Source organism: Dermacentor albipictus, chromosome 6 (genome assembly GCF_038994185.2).
Source record: "Dermacentor albipictus isolate Rhodes 1998 colony chromosome 6, USDA_Dalb.pri_finalv2, whole genome shotgun sequence".
NCBI lineage: Eukaryota > Metazoa > Arthropoda > Arachnida > Ixodida > Ixodidae > Dermacentor > Dermacentor albipictus.
In genome coordinates, this window is record NC_091826.1 from 67917674 (window position 1) to 67924344 (window position 6671).

Sequence of the window (6671 nt, forward strand, 5' to 3'; positions counted from 1 at the left end):
GTTGTCCAACCGGTGCAACCTCATGACGACAATAAGTATGTGTGCATGACTGTTAAAATAGGGAAGTCATCTTTACACTCTTGGGGGTGTATCTGTCTCTACCAAGTCGATTTGACACCTAAAGACTAGAAGACATCTTGAAAACACAATCAGGTCCATGGATTATCACCGGGGACTTCAACGCTCACCATACCATTTGGGGAAGCTCAAAGGTTAACGCGACGGGAAGACGACTAGCTTCATTAGTTTCCAACAATGGTCTCTACCTGTTGAATGACGTGAGTCCAACGTTTTTGGGGGGAATATTGTACAGCAGCTGCCTCGATTTGACTTTCGTCTCCCACCGCCTCGCCAAACATGTTAAATGGCTTTTGGACATTGAAACGCACGGAAGTGACCGCATGCCCACTTACCTCAAGATCAAGGGAAGGTCTAACACGTATACGTCCACCACGATACGAAGAATAGATTGGACTGTCTTTAAATCCCAGATTGAGGAAGCTTGTCACAAAGGCCTCGCTTGTGGACTTGAACAAGCTATTAAGAAAACGGCACAGACAGCCACGTGCACACTCACGTGTTCTCCAAGGTATTGTGAATTCGACCTGGAATTGGAGCGGCTTCGTGCGATTCGCCGTCGTGCCGAAAGAAGATATCGACGCATTAAGTGAATTCAGGATCTAAGAACAGCCAGGCGAATACAAAAGACGATACAACGCCGCATGGATAAACTAGAGGCTCAGCGTTGGTCGAAATTTTGTGCGTCGCTAGATCCCCGCAAACCGCTATCTCAAATATGGAGAACTGTGCGAGGTTTAAGTTCTGTTCCGGAACAGGGTTTCCCGTTTAAGGCCCTAGCACTATTCCAGCGCCGACAAGACATTGATGTGGCGGAAGACTTCTGTGCTATGATTGCGGGCTAGCCAACTCGCACAGGTTCGCTTACATTGAACCGTATTCCAGATTCACGAGATTCACGCATGGATCTGCCTTTCACGACACAAGAGCTTGACGCGGCGCTCGCCCTATGTAATCGGTCATCGTCGCCTGCCAACTCGCACAGGTTCGCTTACATTGAACCGTATTCCAGATTCACGAGATTCACGCATGGATCTGCCTTTCACGACACAAGAGCTTGACGCGGCGCTCGCCCTATGTAATCGGTCATCGTCGCCTGGTCCGGATGGCATATCTTACCGCATGCTATGTCACCTTGGTGAACGGGCCCGAAGTGCGCTCCTGAATATATATAACGAGTCCTGGCAAGAGGGCAAAGCTCCTCAAGATTGGAAGATCAGCCACCTGGCACCGCTTCTTAAGCCTGGCAAATCTCCCTTAGATATTACTTCATACCGACCAATTGCGCTGGCAAGTTGCGTTGGGAAGGTAATGGAGCGAATGATCGTCGCCAGACTTGAGTGGTATCTTGAACATTACAAAATCTACCCGGACGCCATCGCTGGTTTGCGACGTCACCGATGTTCTATCGACAACGTTATCGATCTGGTAACCTATGTTCAACACCAAAAGACGTGTAAGAGGTTATCTGTCGCAATGTTCTTAGACATAAAGGGAGCCTACGACAACGTTCTTCATGATGCCATACTTGAAGCATTGGAATCGGTGGGCCTAGGTTGCCCATAATATTGTTGGACTCCCATTTATTTACATAGGCGGTCTCTATTTCTTAACACAAGCTGGCGCAGCATCGCATTACTATACGCACCATGGAGTTCCACAAGGCGGTGTCTTGAGTCCCACGCTTTTCAACCTTGTACTCATTGTTCTCGCGGAACGACTTCCAAACACAGTTAAAATATCAATGTATGCCGATGATATCTGCGTCTGGGCATCTGGTGTGACACGGCCGCAAGTACGCGCCAGGCTTCAAAAAGCTGCCACGTCAACATCGGGGTACTTAAATGAACAAGGCCTCAAGATCTCGCCCGAAAAATGCGTATTGGTAGCGTTTAGCCGAAAGCCAATGAGATCGTACGATGTCTCTATCGACGGTCAAAACATACCTTATGTCAGGAAACACCGATTCTTAGGCGTAATCATTGATCGCGACCTCTGCTAGAGTCCTCATGTGGCCTACCTAAAGAAGCGTCTGAGGGATATCTCTAATGTGTTTAAGTTTCTTGGAGGAAATGTCTGGGGTACTTCAGTACATGCAATGATGCAACTGTGCAGGACGCTCTTTCTTGGTTGTTTGCGATACAGCTTGCCTGTGCTGACCAACACCTGCAGAAGTAATATCCGTACACTCGAAAGAGTCCAGGCCCAGGGACTTAGAGTGTGTCTTGGATTGCCGCGGTGTTCGTCAACGGCTGAAACCATTGCCATTGCACACGATTTCCCAGCCAAGACCCATATAGTCATCGAAGCGCTCAGAGCACGCGTAAGACACCTTGCTCGAGCCCCTGCCCATCATCTAGCCTCACTGCCAGAGTATCGACCACGTGCTTCCTTTAGTGAAACAGTACTGCCCTATCGTGCATACCTTCCATCAAGTTTTACAGCTCCAGCGAAAGTTCCGTTTCCACCATGGTGCTTGGCTCGAGCAAAGGTTCGACTAATAGTACCAGGAATACGAACAAAAGCCCACTGTCGTCTCCAGCACTCAAGCAGCTTTCACTGCTCTTGCTGTACGAGATGTACAAGGAGCATCATCATCTATATACTGACGCTTCAACCACGGTGAATAGGTCTTCAGGATCGGTGATCTTTCTTGCAAAACCTTCCACCATAAAGATTCGACTCTTTCACCAGACTACATCGACTGCCGCGGATCTTGCTGCTATTCGTTGTGCACTTCGTGTAATTTCTGAAGAACTACCCAAGAAATGGAGCGTGTTCACTGACTCCAAGGCTGCTCCTCATTGTTTGGTTTCTTCCTTACGCCGAGGACCCCACGAACAACTAGTTCTTGAAATCAGACTGCTGCTTCACCACCTCGTCGAGTAAGGACACGACATCACGTTGCAGTGGATTCCAAGCCACTGCGGCATAATGGGCAATGAACATGCCAACGCAGCAGCACGATCTGCACATGAGGAGGGCTTGCAAGACTCCATTCCATTCTCAAGAACAGACGCTGCAACGAAAATGCGTGTGCTTGCAAATGAAGCCATCAAAACTTTATGGAACACACCAAGCTTAAAGCATACACGTCTACACCGTCTGGATCAATCCCTTCGACTTCGACTCCCATCTGGACTCTCTCGACTCGAAATAGTAGTACTTTGCTGACTGTGGCTTGGTGTCGCCTACACAAGATCCTTCGCCTTCCGAGTCGATATGGACGACAGCGCTGCTTGCAGACACTGCGGCTGTGAGGAGACCATCGAACACGTGCTTTGCCACTGTCCTCAATACAGCGCGCACCAGCTGACACTACCGACCGCGTTGGCACGCCTTGACGACAGGCCACTTTCAGAATAGTCAATTTTGGAATGCCAACGTGAACTGTCGTCGCAGCAAAAGTCGGTCAAGGATTTGTTGACTTTTCTACGTGACAGTGGCCTATTAGGAAGACTATAATGTCCCCTTTTCATTCCTTTTCATATTTTTTTCCCATGCTTTTATTTTTGTCACGCTCTTCCCGTATTTACTTGCCCTTTCCCTCCCCTTAGTGCAGGGTAGCAAACCGCAGGTTTTAAGTCTGGTTAACCTCCCTGCCTTTCTCTCATTTGTATCTCTCTCTCTCTGGTGTTTGCGACACACGAGGCTAATGACAGACCTATGGCAATGACCAATATTCAATTTATTAGCAGGAGTGTTTTAACGTTGGTGCCAAACGAGGATGACCTGCGGGATATTTATTTTTTGTGTAAATCTAAAAATTGAAGGTAGTTTAGCAGTTGAATGTTGTAGTCGTTTAGATGTTTCGCATGCATTTCAGTAGGAAGACTAAGAGCTAATACTTTCTTTTAGTACCATGACTTTGACTGTCTTGATGTTTTACATCATGTTCTCGTGTTGACTTTTGCACACGATATTTTTCAGGCACCCGCTTTATATAACGCAAGAAGGCAGCTGCAAGGACAAAAGAATGTCAAAAGAGCCAGCCCAGCGCAACTTCATGTAGTGCAGAGGAGCTCATGCCAAAGAATCAAAATACATTGCCGTGCAATTTGGACAAGAAAGCTAGAATGTCCGTATATTGGGTGTACCATTTGACTAAATGTCAACAAAATCAAAATACAGTATGTCACACCAAGATGAAAATTCTCACGTGCTCTAGACAGACATCTTAACATGGCATGCTCATGTGTTGTCTCTGATGGGAAAGTCAAAATCAAGTATGCTCTCTGGAGATAAACACACAGGAGCAAGTGTCATTGAGAGGTTCGAAATGTGTTTAAAAAGCTGATTAGTTGTGAGAAGTGACTGCTTTTTGTCTTGCCTCTCAAAATATATATCCATGTGATAAATGAATAGTGGTACAATGAAATTTCATATTTGCTTAGTGGCATGATACATACTTACAGTGAGCACTGTGACGGTGTTCACTATAAAAACAACAACTCATGCTTGGTTAGGTGCTTACATACATTAAACATTTAAAAGCTTTGATAACTTGCATTTAACAGCACGTATATGCAAGGGTGCACATACAAACCGCTGTGATTCTGTATTTTAAATGCTGACATGAAGCAGACAAATTTTCATGTCTTCCCATTAATCTATTTTTTACACCTAAGTTTAGAAGTATGGCTTCCTTTTCGGTTCCAGAAAGGGGAAGCATTGGGGGAAAAGAATGACATGTTTAAGAAGTCTTTATCGTTTACATGCATGCTCACGAAATGAGTTCATTAGACCCGCTCGTGCCTCCCGAAGGGAAAGCAAGGAGCAATTAAGGCCCTTAACAGTGTACACTGTGGTGTACACCTTACGCCTTAGTAGCCGGAGAGTCACTTGGAATTGAAAATTATTTGAAAACATGTAAAATGGTGGTTTCTCCAATCTGCGTGCCAACCAAGCATGCTAGTGCAAGTAGAGATGCCTTCAATGCAAAGAATTGAGAGCATCTGAGTAGAACACTTGTTCATCAATTGGCGGGTGGCAACATATGATCTAATCAAAAGTTCCTTATTTTCGCGGCTTCTGTAGACATAATTCTTGTTGGCTGAAGATATAGTGCACAGTGAGGCGATGTATTAACCTTCCTAGACACATGTGTACTTGTTTTGAGGCGAAGATTCTGTGAAGTGCGATCATTTTTCTTACTTTAGCGCATTTTAACCTCTTCAGTAGGAAAAAAGCTTTGGTTTCAGATAGTTGTTTCATTTTGCAAATATATGCATAGTCGCATGCAAAATCGATATGCACGGAAGGTGTATGTAAAATAGGATGGTGCTATTCTCAATTTACGTTTTGCTTCTTTGTTTGCCTTTTTCGTGCACGTCCCTGCCTGTACTTATGCTTATGTCGCCTTTGATGCATAATATTCATCACATCTGATTTTTGGTTCACATCTGAAGCCATGTTATTTTAGTTACATTGCATATTCAACGATTGAAAACAATTGATTATGTAATTATGCAAGCTGCTCCTCAAAAGTATACCACCCTTACCGTAATGGGAGTGAAAAGCTATCATATATGACAAGGAATTTGATGTGCAAGATTTGAATGCCAATGTTTCTTGCAGTTTTATACTCATTTGCTACACACTAGATTATATGGTCAATTCAATTTTATTTATTTGTGAGAAAGTGTAACGGACGAATCCTGACAGCATCAGGAAACTACTTTCACGAGGAGGCCAACCGAATAGGAAATAGAATATGCGTCTGTACCGGTTTGAGACCGCGCAGGATATTGCTACAGAACCACGACAAGACACACTTTGAAGCAATGGGGTGCAGCCCATAGATGAGTAACTTTATGTGAAATATAAGCAAAGCTAGCTAGACCTGCGGCTTCACATGAGAAAAAACAACACATCTCTAAATGCACTGCACTCTCAGACAGGAACATCCATGCGCTGTACAAGACATTACCAATTGAACTGCTGTCTTAGAGTATGGCACAGAAAAAAAGTTTCTTGCACAATTTATCTGCATTACCAGCCCCATGCTTAGCAGCTCATCTCGTAACCTCTGCCATATAAGTGCACGCGTTTTATGCCAGAAATGTGTTTGCTGGCCAGTAATGCGGTGAATATTTCTCTTCGATCATAGTGTCAAAACTTTGTGACTTTACACACGTTTGTTCTATGTTTATTTAAGTTTCCATTGTATACTTTATTCTTGAAAAAAAAAGAAGCCAATTCAAATTAAAGGATATTTGTACTCTGTAATACCGATGAAACTTTAGAGAATACGCATACTTATGTTTTATTACAATTTGTGTTCTAAAGTTCATGCGAATCATTGTAATCCATTTTATGTCTTTTTCAGTATGTTTCTGATATTATTATTCAGTTTGTCTTGTGACTGATCAATAAAGACTCTGACCTTTTAAAGGAGAAAATATTTCATTTGAGCAAGTCGGCGACTACGGATTACATACCATTCACAAAGCATAAGTGCAGGAGCTGTTCATGAAGGAATCAAATATTCCCCACATGTAAGTCCTGCGAATCCCTACAAACGTGACCGTGGATCTACATCGTGCTTTCACACTATTGGGAAGTGTACTAGCACTCTGTTCTGGAGGAGTACA